Source organism: Artemia sp. Qi Xiang Cuo, chromosome 16, assembly GCF_049724085.1.
Source record: "Artemia sp. Qi Xiang Cuo chromosome 16, ASM4972408v1, whole genome shotgun sequence".
NCBI lineage: Eukaryota > Metazoa > Arthropoda > Branchiopoda > Anostraca > Artemiidae > Artemia > Artemia sp. Qi Xiang Cuo.
The window spans coordinates 37,962,248-37,977,053 of record NC_142809.1 but is presented as its reverse complement, the minus strand read 5'-3'; the positions used below and the strand labels follow the sequence as shown (position 1 = coordinate 37,977,053).

Sequence of the window (14,806 nt, the reverse complement as noted above, 5' to 3'; positions counted from 1 at the left end):
AGAACTTTTATGAATGTGTCTGCTTTTTTCCAGGGTTAAACGTGCAGAACCACTGATCATTTAAAATTGGTAGAAAGCTCATCTAATGAAATTTGAATATCTAGTGCCCTTATTTAAGCAGCAAAAGAGCAAAGTGCCGTTTTTCTGTGGTTTTGTGACACAAAACGACAAAATCCAAATACTAAAATAACCAATAAATTTTTCATGGTCAAAACCCTTAACCCCGTCTCCAATATCAAGGAAAATTGCTTTTTCTATTGGGATCACGCAGTGATTTGTATCCCTCTTCTTTCCTTTTCTCCACTATGACTATTCAGGGCTAACCGCAGGGCTATTCAGGGCTATCACAAGATCACAGAGAAATATTTAATGCCTCGTTTATTAAAAGCTACTGCTCCTATTAACGAGCGATTTGTCATGATTGCTCTACTTTTAAGCCCCATATGACACTAAAAATGGTACTTTTGGGGCCATTTCTGGATTGAAAAGGATGGAAAGCATAACAAAGGAACCATTGCAATCTCCATGATTGAGAATAATTAACCAGGAAGTTTATAATCCCCTTTTTGTAAGCCTCTCCCAGCTTCCTTAGTAGATGAAAACTAAAAACGTGTTTTGAAAAAAAAACTACTTAATGGAAAAATTCATTTTCACTATTATGTGAAAATATCATCATTATCATTATCAGATTTTCATTATCACTATTTTTATCAGTAAATTTTCAAAGATACCGATAATGAGCCCACTTTGAAGTTTCTACAACAACGCTTTATCTAAAAACCTTATATAGCCCCAGGGTATAACTTACAACCCTTAACTTGAGGGCTGTGGGGGGTTGTCATCCTCAAAGATCTAAATTCAAGAACTTACATAACCCCAGGGAAAAACTTACAACCCCTGCCCTCAGGGCTGTGGGGAGGGGGGTGTGTGTCAAACTTAAAGACATAATTTCCAGAGACTTCCACTACGTTCAACAAAATGGCTATTTCAAAATGACCATCGGAAGTGTTTCGGGAAATGATGGTCGTGGGGGGGGATACATTAGCCCTCCAATCGCTATTGACAAAATTTTGCTTGAATGTGTTCGGGGAAATGGTGGGCGTGAGAGGGGGGGGGTTAGGTGCCCTTCAATCACTTTTGACTTCTAAAAAGGGAACTAGCCCTTTCAATTTCCAATCGAAAGAGCCCTTTTTGAAGTTTCTACGACAACACTTTCTATAAGAACCTTATATGCCCCCAGGGCATAACTTACAACCCTTACCCTGAGGGTTTTAGGGGGAGGGGCTGTCATCCTCAAAGACCTAATTTCCAGGCCTTTAAATTCCGTTGAACAAAATGGCTATCTCAAGATTTTGAGTGGATGTATTTGGAGAAATGGTGGGTGTTTGAGGGGGTTAGTTTCCCTTCAATCACTTTCAACTATTAAAAAGGTCACTAGCCCTTTCAATTTCCAATCGAATGAGTCCTCTTTGAAGTTTATACAACAACGCTTTCTATAAAAACCTTATATAACCCTAGGACATAACTTACAACCCTTACCTTGAGGGCTGTGGGGGGGGGGCGGTTGTCATCTTTAAAAATCTAATTTCCAAAGCTTTCAACTACGTTGAAAAAAATTGCTAACTCAAAATTTTGGATCGGACATATTTGGGGAAATGGTGGGTGTGAGAGGGGGGTTAGTTGCCCTTCAATTACTCCGTTTTTTTTCTTGCGCTGAATTTGTGTTTTCAGTAAAGCCCTAGTTTATAAATTTTTATAAATGTATGGAAATATCGCGGAATTTGAGTTAGTTCTGTAGATAGCCTAGGTTTTGGTATAGTCTGCATAACAATGATTATTGTTCCTCTAATTTTTAACTTTCCCTTTGCTTCCTTAGGAAAGCTTCTTTTATATTTAATCAACTATTTTAAGATGTAGTCTGTTTAATCCTCTAAAAAAAGAGTTTCTATACGTTAAGAGTCACTAATTATCTCAAGCTTAATTAAAGGGTTCATTGAATTGACGTCAATATGGGATGGTGGCCAATTTTGCAACTTCTATGCCAGAAGAAAAACGGATAAATCCAGTTTTCGAGCCCGGCCCGCTACAAAATCATCAAGCATGTCGATTATGCGTGAATCACAGTGAGTATTTGCTGTCCATGCTAACTGGTGATTTTCCTATACTGAATAGCTACGGAATTAACGCGGGTACTCCAATTCCTGGTAAGCAAGAAAATACGAATAAAAGTTTAAAATAAATAGTATAAAAGCATATATTTTTATCGTATAGGCCGATAGCATACAGTTGTCTTGTATTGATTAGTGGCGTTTCGAAATTGCTATATATTTTCGGTGCTTATTCGTTAGCCAGTACACAATCGAGAATTTGGATCGATAAAATCAGACAATAACCAGTTCATTGCTGTTTGTATACGGAGACAATTAGCTTCGGCTCAGTGGAAAACTACATTGTAACTATATTTTAATAAATATTTAGTTGGTATTTCTGGTAGGTTATGTTAGATTAGGTTATATTTTGCATGCAGCCCCGCTATACTTAACCCCCAACCTCCCGCCGCCTAATCTGCAATAGAAATTTGCCTACTTGACAGGTTTGCCTACTGACTTGAAATTTGCCTATTGGAATTTTGACAAAACAACATTGTACCTTGATTTTCAGTTTTCAGTTTCTTTTTCTCTGGTTATAGTTTTGAAAATGCAATTCCCGTTATTTGAGTACAATTTTAAGCCATATCCATCTTCAGTGGTCGGCAGGGGGGAGGATCAATTTTACTTACAACGATATTTCTATGCTGAAAGTCTCTTCTAAAGTCTCAAGTTGCTTTTCTTGAAAAACTGCCGGAAAAAGCTGACGAAGTGGTCGATTAATTTGTAATGTTGTTTAGATCAGAAAATAGTAGATTGTCCTGCTTCTTGTTTTTCGTCCTAGTTTTCCAGAAAACGGGTAGTCTGGCCGAGCTCGTAGTGATTGACCATGGAGAGGACTGTATCAGATTTCAGCAACGACAGCAAAGGACTGTATATTTCACTTGTATTGGGGTAGGGGGTATCGGGGTGTCCCTTTTCCTTGTCCTTTTCCTTGCCCTTTTCCACCTTTTTTGCGCAAATTTCTGGGTAAAATCTACCTCTTTAAAAAAACGACTTTAATGTCTGTTTACAAGAAAAGTGATAAGGAATCAATTGATTTTTAAAAAGCTCAGTTTCTTTGTTAAAATAGTGGCGGTTACAGTATAGTGGCATAGGCCTGTTACAGGCACCAAAATTTGGTATGAATTTTACCCCATTTTATTGGAAGGATACAAAACAAACACCGTTTTTTCACTCGACAGGGACCACTCTAAGATGCCAGTCGAGTGGAAATTCTGAGTCACTTGTCGCGTAGGTCATGAAAGGAAGAGGCTGTATCAAAGTGTTAATTTGTGCACATATTTGCCTTGTGGATATGCATTTAGCTCTTTGGACTTTAGAGATCCCAGCCCTCTTGTCAGACCTCCATTTGTCCAGAGATTTCTCATCAACACTGCTCAATTGCTAATTGACCAGACAGGCCTGCCTAGAATTTCTAACTGGTCAGCTTGATAATCCAAGTTTAAATCCAATGAACATAATTTTTAGCGTTTCGTCGATCAATCCGTGTCGAAGACACTCGTGACTAAAGGAGGCCCTAGACGGTCAAACATTTTGATCAAAAGTTTCCGTCAATCGATATACGTGTGCTTCAATCAACGTTCAATCGACCCTTCAATCTCGACCAGCGCCGATCTAACACACTGATTTTGATCAAAATGATTGAGTCATTCAAACTTTCTATCAATCACCGCCAACGCTTGACTCAACCGTCAAACAGGTTCCTAGACTGTCAATCATGCTTGGGTCAATCTATTGATGGAAGCTTTTGATCAAAATAATTGACCGTCTAGGGCCTCCTTAACTGCTTTGCCTCTCATAACATACTGACGATGTTTGGAGCATTATATACGAAAGTGGAGCTGTTCGTTATACGTCCCATGGCTCATTAGACAGCTCAATCGAGTTGAAAACTTCCAAGCATCCTGGTCATGTTCTTTATGGGGCTTGTTGATTGCTCGGTTCGCGTAATATCAGTGACTGGTAAAATATTGCCGTTGAAATCAAATCAAAACATCTCCCTAATGATATTTTTAACCCTTCTGACCGCGCTTAGTGTCAAAATGACGGAGTTTTTCTTTCAGATGTCATTTGTGGTCTGCTTAAACTTTAATTAGAAGGAAACGACCTTCAAGTTTAGAGCATATTGCATCAATTAAATTCAGATTTTTTTTTTCTTTTACTCCCTCTGACCTCGCTTATTGTGGATATGAGATATTAGATAATGAAGTATTCCGGTTCTAATATTTACAGTTTTCTTGAACTTGAATTAAAACAAAGCAATTTTTCAATTCACAAAATGTTGCGGAAATTAAAATTCAAGTTATAATCTCCTTTTTCCTAGAAAAAGAAGGATTTCTGTACGGGGTATCCTGAGTGCTTTTAAATCTGTTAACAAGTACTTTTTTTAACATTGTATTGCCAAAAAAACCTTGCTCATATGCCAAGGTTTCACCTTTTTTGCGTATCTTCACTGTATTTAATTATGAGCAAACTGTTAGTAAGAAATGAGCACAAAAAACAATGAACGAATTAATTATAAAACTTTTGGATATGGCTTAAAGCTAGATCCAAGAACTAGGGGAAATGGGCTGGGATGCAATTGAAATGGAAACACCTGTGAAAATCTAATAAACAGAAATTTTTCGAATGAAATGAAGTTTTTTATTAAGTTTTTGTTTTCTTCAGAAGAATGTAAAAACCGTATCCTAATATTTTATGTGTGTGTGGGGGGAGGGGAGGGGTTGTGCGGATACTTATCATTTTCCAGTAGTTAATGCAATGGCCGTCGTCTGTATTTTATTTTGCAAAACAAAAATTCCTGATTTTACAATACGCCTCTTATCAATTTACGTTCTTATCATTAGTTTGTCATCAGTGCGTTTTTATTAGTATTTATAAACTTGTTGGTATAGGATATTGGCTAGTCCGTGAGAATATACATATGTATGTTAGAGGTGCATAATAGTGGCAGTTCGCTAACATATATATATATATATATATATATATATATATATATATATATATATATATATATATATATATATATATATATATATATATATATATATATATATATATATATGTATATACCTTATTCAAAACTTTCCAAATTAGTAGAAATTTCCTTGTAAGAACCTTTATAGTATTTTTGTTTTTAACTTGTAAACACCATCTTATTTATGATTGGCTATACTTCGACAGAGAGGGGAGTTCAACCTCATCCCTTAGATTTCTTCAAAGTACCCTGTCCGCCAAAATTTGCTACCTAAAATACACCGTTTTCAGCTTTTGGTAGTCCCCCGCCCACCCCAAACCACTCTGTGCCAATTAAAGGGGGTGAAGCTCAGGTCAAGTGGAAGGGTCCAGTAAATAAATTTGTCTTTAAGTAATAACAGTACAAATCAGAAATGCGTGATAATTTATAGTAAACGTTCACATTAAGGGGACGTCAAACCTTCTCCCTCGCATTTCCACGTACGCAAGGGTCTCAAACTCCAGTCATCTTGACGCTATTGGGTCCAGAACGCTGTGAAAACTGTTGGTATTCTATGTCGCATGTGTACAAGAACAAGACTGCGTGCCTATGACCATTCATTCGGCATTGCCTTTGACCCTGTATCTTCGAAGCTGCGCCTCATTTGCTTGTATGTCTTCGTATCTATAGCCTTCAGACACCAGCTCCTGAGTTCCTAAGGCAGTTGCGTGCTTTTAATGTTGGAAACAAGCTTCAAAGAAACCATCTAAAATTTACGCCTGACAATCCATTTTTACGACTTGAATCAACAAATGAAACTAAGAGAGAAAAGAAAATAACAAAATGAAAAATAAAATAAAAAAGGTGAATCAACAAAATTCACCATCCTGTGGCGCAACTACTTGTGATGTTTGTGTGGCTGCCGAAGCTGGTGCATATTGGGGAGAGGACTACTTACAGTTCCCCCCCCCCCCCTTAATTTCTTGAAGCTTTTACTTAGATTTATGCAAGCTAGTCGAGAAATAAAGAAATTCCGTTATCGAATTCCTACTCTAAGAATCCGTCAAGTAAAAGCTTCATAAAAATTCTAGCCAGCCACCCCCTCTTCCCAAAATCCTGGATCCATCACTGGCTTCTGATCCATACGTCTTTTCTTGATGTGTCTGACGGTATGATAAGTATGAGAGCTATGTTTTACATAATTTTGCCTTGGAGTGACTTGAATTCTAAAAATGACTATGATTATTTAATTATAGTAACTATATTCAATTCAGTTGTATGACTTTGATTTTAGATTAGATACTTTATGATTATGCCTTCATTTGCTTTCACTTATAATTTTTCACTCTTCGTGATTAGACCACAAGTAAAGAAGTAAATCTAGAACCAATGAATCGCTTGTTCTCAGCCACCAAAGTGTACATATTGAAATGCCATGCCCCTTTGTGCCGTTCATGGCGTAGTAGTTTGTGTCCCGCTAGGTACACTGTGTAAATGTGGCGCGTGGCACAGGGTGTACACAATTTTTAAAATTGGATGACCTTATGCTTCGATTTACTTGGAACTTTTACTATTGTGAGCATTAACATTCTTTAGTATTGCGACAATGTTGGGTGTAATAGAAGTTTATTGCGCTCCCAACTAGAAACAAATGTTTGAACAAGTTAAGTCAACAGTTGCAAAAAAAAGAAAAGAAAAAGCAAATAGACATCCAAGTAAGTTTAGAAATTGAACCAGGTGGTTAAAGCAGCCTGAAGAGAAGGACTTGACCTTGAATAGCCATTTTTCAGTGGCATCATTTCACAAAAAATGTTTTATAACAAGATTTTATTGACTTTTTTTGCATATATATACAAAAAAAACAATCGCTGATGGAAGGCATGTATGCAGGAATGAATTTGGTGGATAGTGGAGATTAGGACATAGATTAACAAAAAATTGCTTGGAGAAATGGCAAACAATCATGAGAGTTAAAGTGGGGATTGGCCTGAAGGCCCCCCAACTTCCTTATTTACCGGACTGGTGGAACATTCAGACGGAATGAATATTTTGTTTTTAACGAAGAAGGGAGTAGTATGTTACCTACCATTTCTAATACTTTATGTTCCTTCCGGTTTTTCTGGTAGGTAATTCTATTCTACAGGAGCATTACACTCTTTCTTTGCCAAGAGGAACGAGTATAACTTGATTGGTGATTAGGATTTGAATATTTTTTAGGTTAAATCCGTGGTCATTCATCTGTAAGTTGATTAGTAGGTTTTTTTTTTTTTTATATTGGATAATAGGTTTTTAAACCTATTGCTACGAACCCTAAATGCATTCCATTTTTGTAACTAGGAGCGAGATTGTGTGATGCTATAAGACTGGTTTCGTTTCAAGGGTTCATTAATAGAAGGACTAATGTTTTTGAAAAGGGTAATTACTTCTTTAGTTTACGAGATTTGCGAATTTTTTGCGAAAATATATTTGCGTAAAGGTATTGCGATGGTTAAGAATGCCTCACGGGTAATTAAAGAATGGGATGCTTGCATCAACAATACAAAGAATAAGCTCTGATACTTAATAGATTTGACGCTTACAAGAGACATTGCTAGAAAGTATTCAATAGCTTAATTGAAAAGTAAAGATAGAATTAAATTGTGACTTGACCTAGCTATACCTCGACGATGTCATCTGTATAATACCTTATTAACTTTTTAAAAATATTTTCAGTTTAAAAATAATTGTCTTATAAGGTTTTTGTGGGGGTGGTGGTGCCTAGAGGGGTGAGTTGCCCGCGGGTTCAGTTAAAGGGGATACCGTTGCACGGGGGGCTTCGGTTATACCGGGGTTCAGTTACACGGGGGAGCCAGTTGCACGGGGGTTGAGTTAAATGGGAATTGAGTTCCACGAGAGTACGAGAAAATGACTGAAAAGTGTTTTGAGGGAGATGGGTTGCATGGAGGGTTGAGTTGCATGAGAGTTCAGTTAAAGGGGGTACAGTTACACGGGGGTTTCGGTTATACAGCGGTTCAGTTACAAGGGGGTTCAGTTGCACGGGGGTTGAGTTAAATGGGGATTGAGTTCCACGAGAGTAGTGCTTTGTCGTGGTTTAGCTTGTCACAGTTTTAAAAGAGCTTTACGGACATTGAGAGACTCAGTTGCCTAATTCCGTGTGGTTTTTCTTTTCATGATTTTAATTGAAATCTAAATTTGGTTTCTAAATCAGTAGTTTTTGTATCTTTAAAAAGTGCTGTCCTGTGTTTAAAAGACACTGATGCCTGATTCCGTGTAGTTTACATTAACTTTGTGGTAATTAAAAACGTAATTTTGTGTTATCTAAGTAGTTTTTTGATATTTTAAAAGTGATTTACAGGGTTTGAGAGACTCAGTTGCCTATTTCCGTGTGGTTTTCCTTTACTTGGTGGTCATTAAAAACGAAATTTTTGTGTTAAATCAGTAGTTTTTGTATCTTTTAAAAGATCTTTAAGGGGTTTGAGAGACTCAGTTTTCTGATTCCGTGTGGTTTTTCTTTACTTAGTGGTCATTTAAAACGAAATTTTTGTGTTAAATAAGTAGTTTTTGTATCTTTTAAAAGAGCTTTAAGGGGTTTGAGAGACTCAGTTGTCTGATTCCGTGTGGTGGTTATACAAGGGTTCAGTTACAAGGGGGTTCAGTTGCACGGGGGTTGAGTTAAATGGGGATTGAGTTCCACGAGAGTACGATAAAATTACTGAAAAGTGTTTTGAGGGAGATGGGCTGCATGGAGGGTTGAGTTGGATGAGAGTTCAGTTAAAGGGGGTTTCGGTTATACAGGGATTCAGTTACAAGGGGGTTCAGTTGCACGGGGGGTTGAGTTAAATGGGGATTGAGTTCCACGAGAGTAGTGCTTTATCGTGGTTTAGCTTGTCAAAGTTTTAAAAGAGCTTTACGGGGATTGAGAGACTAAGTTGCCTAATTCCGTGTGATTTTTCTTTACTTGATGGTCATTAAAAACGAAATTTTTGAGTTAAATAAGTAGTTTTTGTATCTTTTAAAAGAGCTTTAAGGGGTTTGAGAGACTCAGTTGCCTGATTCCGTGTGGTTTTTCTTCACTTGGTGGTCTTTAAAAACGAAATTTTTGTGTTAAATAAGTAGTTTTTCTATCTTTTAAAAAAGCTTTACTGGGTTTGAGAGACTCAGTTGCCTAATTCCGTGTGGTTTTACTTTACTTGGTGATCATTAAAAACGAAATTTGTGTGTTAAATCAGTAGTTTTTGTATCTTTTAAAAGAGCTTTAAGGGGTTTGAGAGAAGTTTTGTATCTTTTAAAAGAGCTTTAAGGGGTTTGAGAGACTCAGTTGCCTGATTCCGTGTGGTTTTTCTTTACTTGATGGTCATTAAAAACGAAATTTTTGTGTTAAATAAGTAGTTTTTGTATCTTTTAAAAGAGCTTTAATAGGTTTGAGAGACTCAGTTGCCTGATTCCGTGTGGTTTTTCTTTACTTGGTGGTCATTAAAAACGAAATTTTTGTGTTAAATAAGTAGTTTTTGTATATTTTAAAAGAGCTTTAAGAGGTTTGAGAGACTCAGTTGCCTGATTCCGTGTGGTTTTTATTTACTTGGTGGTCATTAAAAAATAAATTTTTGTGTTAAATAATTAGTTTTTTTATATTTTAAAATAGCTTTAAGGGGTTTGAGAGACTCAGTTGCCGGATTCCGTGTGGTTTTTCTTTACTTGATGGTCATTAAAAACGAAATTTTTGTGTTAAATAAGTAGTTTTTGTATCTTTTAAAAACGAAATTTTTGTGTTAAATAAGTAGTTTTTTGTATCTTTTAAAAGAGCTTTAAGGGGTTTGTTGGGATGTGTAGTTTGCTTTTAGGACTTTTCAGAGCTATGATTCTTAGTCTCTCATAGGCGTTTGTTGTCTAAAACTTCTAGTTTGGGATGAATAGTTTGCTGAGAAGTTAACTTTTAGTATTTTATGGTTTTATGTGCCTGAAATCATGAATTAGAATAGTTAATTAGCTGTTTAGCTTTTCAGACATAGTTTTTTAGATGTTCATGGGTGTTGGGGTCCTGGAGGGTTTTATGACTCCTCCTCTCAATGAATTCAGATGGTTTTAGGACTCGTCCTCCCTAGCCATAACTCCATTCAACCTTGAGCGAGGATATAAAAGTTTGATGAAGTATTTTTCTACTTAACAACTACATTAATAACTTCCAAGATGGTAGGACAGTATGACACAGAATTTATCAGTTACCGAAAGTTCAATGACTCCTCCCCACAATGAATTCAGATGGTTTTAAGACTCATCTCACTAGTCATAACTCCGTTCAACCTTGAGCGAAGGTATAAAAGTTTGATGAAGTATTTCTCTACTTAACAACTACATTAATAACCTCCAAGATAATAGGACTGTATGACACTGAATTTATCAGTTTGAAAAAATCATCTTGTGGTGTTATATTCGAAGGTGCTTTTTTATTATTGTCTATGGATCTCAAAGAAATTGACTGTTATCATTTGTTAGTGAACTATAATCTGTTTGAGTATGATAAAAGCTTGTGGAGTACTACATTACGTTGTATAAACACACTGGGATTCTATGATAGAGTGATTACACCACTTAATAATACTGGTCAGGAACTGAGAAATGTCCAGAAGGAAGTCAGTGAAATTTGCAGCTTTTTCGGAGTTGGAGCACTCTACGTAAAGGGCAATGTACCTACAGATAAAGTTTTAATTCAAAAGTGTGACCCTAGGATTCCACTTTTCAATCTAGAAGAGTTTAAGTCTCCTAAGTTTGAGGGGGGTTATCACCATCCTGAAGACGAGGTTAGGTTCTTCGCACAGTGGATACCTAAGAACATACCTGATCGTGATAAATCCATAAGACATGTTAAAAACTATTCTATATCATGGGACCATCGTTTGTGGATGTTAAAGAGTGAACTCTAAGTACTATTTTTACGTAAACATTTGTTGTTGTTTTTTTTTCTCAAAAAAAAAATCTGTTTATACATTTAAGCAATAAATAGCTGTAAGCTTAACCCGTCCTTGTTCTTTAGAATAGTTCTTTTGTAAGCAAGTAACAAACTCTTTCCTGAAGTCACCTCTTGGATACACAATGCAGAAACTTCATTACAGAAACTATGAAAAAAATTGTAAGTAAGTAAGTAACAAATTCTTTTTTAAAGTCACCTCTTGGATACACAATACATAAATTTTCATTAAAGAAATTATGAAAAAATTGTAAATAAGTAGCATATTCTTTCTTGAATTAACCTGCTGGATAAACAAAGACATTTCGTTCAAGAAATTATGACAAAATTCTAAGTAAGCAACAAACACTTTATTGTTTACATGACTTAGATACACGATGTAGAAATTTAATTCAAGAAATTATGAAAATATTCTCAGAAAGTAACAATTTCTTTCTTGAAGTCATCTCTTGGATACACAATACGGAAATTTCATTCAGGAAATTATGAAAATATATGTAAGTAAGTAACAAACTCTTTATTGATTTCACCTCCTGGATATACAGTACAGGTAATTCATTCAAGAAATTATGAAAAAATAGCAAGTAAGTAACTTTTTTTTTATCTTTATCAAAATCAATGTTCACTTAGCTAAATGATGTAGAAATTATTGAAAAATTCTCAGTAAGTAACAATTTCCTTCTTGAAGTCAACTCTTGGATACGCAATACGGAAATTTCATTCAAGAAATTATGAAAATATTTGTAAGTAAGTAACAAACTCTTTATTGATTTCACCTCTTGGATATACAGTACAGATACTTCATTCAAGAAATTATGAAAAAATCGCGAGTAAGTAACTTTTTTCTCTTTATCACAAACAATTTTCACTTAGCTACATGATGTAGAAATTTAATTCAAGAAATTATTAAAAAATTCTCAGTAAGTAAAAATTTCTTTCTTGAAGTCAACTCTTGGATACACAATTTCATTAAAGAAATTATGAAAAAATTGTAACTAAGTAGCAAATTCTTTCTTGAATTCACATGTTGGATTAACAAAAATACATTTCGTTCAAGAAATTATGACAAAATTCTAAGTAAGTAACAAACTCTTTATTGTTTTCACGAATTAGATATACGATAATTATGAAAAAATTCTCAGTAAGTAACAATTTCTTTCTTGAAGTCAACTCTTGGATACACAATACGGAAATTTCATTCAAGAAATTATGAAAATATTTGTAAGTAAGTAACAAACTCTTTATTGATTTCACCTCTTGGATATACAGTACAGATACTTCATTGAAAAAATTATGAAAAAATCGCAAGTAAGTAATTTTTTTTCTATTTATCAAAAACAATTATCACTTATCTACACGATTTATTAATTTAATTCAAGAAAATAGTAAAAAAATTCTCATTAAGTATCAATTTATTTCTTGAAGTCAACTCATGGATACAAAATACTGAAATTTAATTCAAGAAATTCATTACTTATATACGAGATGTATAAATTTGATTCAATAAATTATGAAAAATTTATAATAAAGTAAATAGATCTTTCTTGAAGTCAATTCTTGGATACACAATACGAAAATTTCATTTATGAAATTATGAAAAAATTGTAAGCAAGTAACAAACTCTTTCGTAACAAACTCTTTCCTGAAGTCACGTCTTGGATACACAATTCAGAAACTTCATTTAAGAAACTATGAAAAAATTGTAAGTAAGTAACAAATTCTTTCTTGAAGTCACCTCATGGATACACAATACAGAAATTTCATTAAAGAAATTATGAAAAAATTGTAAGTAAGTAGTAAATTCTTTCATGAATTCACCTGCCGGATAAACAAAAAGACATTTCGTTCAAGAAATTATGACAAAATTCTAAGTAAGTTTTCACGACTTATATATACGATGTAGAAATTTAATTCAAGAAATTATGATGAAATTCTCAGTAAGTAACAAACTCTTTTTTTTTTATTTCACCTCTTGGATATAAAGTACAGATAATTCATTCAAGAAATGATGAAAAAAAAATCGCAAGTAACTTTTTTTTTCTCTATCACAAACAATTTTCACTTAGCTACACGATGTAGAAATTTAATTCAAGAAATTATGAAAAAAATCTCAGTAACCCCACCGGTTCCTACACATTGCAAAAAAGTGAGCTGCACGAAAACTCCACGTTTTCAACCAGACTGTTTTTTTTAGCTAAATCTTTGGAAACAGCCCAGCCTCTATTTCTGACCGTTTAAGTTTTGATGTTAGTGTTGTCAGTCAAAAGCCTATGACATTGAGAAAAGAGCTTGAGAAAATTGCCTGATTATCGAAAAAATGAGAAGCAACGTCGTGTCTCAGGGACAAGCATAGAGTACAATTCATTCAAGAAATTATGAAAATATTTGTAAGTGAGTAATAAAGATGTTTTGAAACTACGTGCTATTTGCTTGCCTTTCCTTGGCACCTTTCCAAACGAGCGGGGATCCCCCACTGGTTCCTACACATTGCAAAAAGTGTGCAATACGAAAACTTGGCACCTTTCCAAACGAGCGGGGATTCCCCACTGGTTCCTACACATTGCAAAAAAGTGAGCAGTACGAAAACTCCACGTTTTCAACCAGACTGGTTTTTTAGGGACCAATCAGGAGAGACATGCAAAGTCGACATAGCTTTATTTCATTTTATAAGGTTAATTTAGACTAGGTTACGTGCGCACACGTAACCTCGTCTAAATTAACCTTAAAAAATGAAACAACGCTATGTCGACTTTGTATGTCTCTCCTGATTGGTCCCTAAAAAACCAGTCTGGTTGAAAACGTGGAGTTTTCGCACTGCTCACTTTTTGCAATGTGTAGGAACTAGTGGGGAATCCCCGCTCGTTTGGAAAGGTGCCAAGTTTTCGTACTGCACACTTTTTGCAATGTGTAGGAACCAGTGGGGGATCCCCGCTCGTTTGGAAAGGTGCCAAGGAAAGGCATGCAAATAGCATGTAGTTTCAAAACGTGTTTATTACTTACTTACAAATATTTTCATAATTTCTTAAATGAATTGTACTCTATGCTTGTCCCTGAGACACGATGTGGCTTCTCATTTTTTCGATAATCAGGCAATTTTCTCAAGCTCTTTTCTCAAGGTCATAGCTTTTGACTGACAACACTAACATCAAAACTTAAACGGTCAGAAATAGAGACTGGGCTGTTTCCAAAGATTTAGCAAAAAAAAAAGTCTGGTTGAAAACGTGGAGTTTTCGTACAGCTCACTTTTTTTGCAATGTGTAGGAACCGGTGGGGTTACTGAGAATTTTTTCATAATTTCTTGAATTAAATTTCTACATCGTGTAGCTAAGTGAAAATTGTTTGTGATAAAGAGAAAAAAAAAGTTACTTGCGATTTTTTTTTTCATAATTTATTGAATGAATTATATCTACTGAATATCCAAGAGGTGAAAGAAAAAAAAATAGTTTGTTACTTACTGAGAATTTCATCATAATTTCTGGAATTAAATTTCTACATCGTATATCTAAGTCGTGAAAACAATTAAGAGTTTGTTACTTACTTAGAATTTTGTCATAATTTCTTGAACTAAATGTCTTTTTGTTTATCCGGCAGGTGAATTCATGAAAGAATTTACTACTTACTTACAATTTTTTCATAATTTCTTTAATGAAATTTCTGTATTGTGTATCCATGAGGTGACTTCAAGAAAGAATTTGTTACTTACTTACAATTTTTTCATAGTTTCTTAAATGAAGT

At 34.8% G+C, this 14,806-nt stretch overlaps 1 protein-coding gene across 2 annotated transcripts in view; it reads left to right on the top strand.

The window, feature by feature from the left end:
- Nucleotides 1-1,984: 1,984 nt before the first annotated feature.
- The window catches only part of LOC148942875 (uncharacterized), a 105,777-nt gene continuing 92,955 nt past the window's right edge, over nt 1,985-14,806 (top strand). Inside the window, exon 1 of one of the 2 annotated variants that reach the window (XM_089102767.1) lies at nt 1,985-2,123. The gene's annotated coding sequence lies outside the window, so the exon portion shown is untranslated. Of the gene's footprint in view, nt 2,205-14,806 lie in introns of both variants that reach the window. The other variant, XM_089102766.1, reaches the window with a different exon arrangement.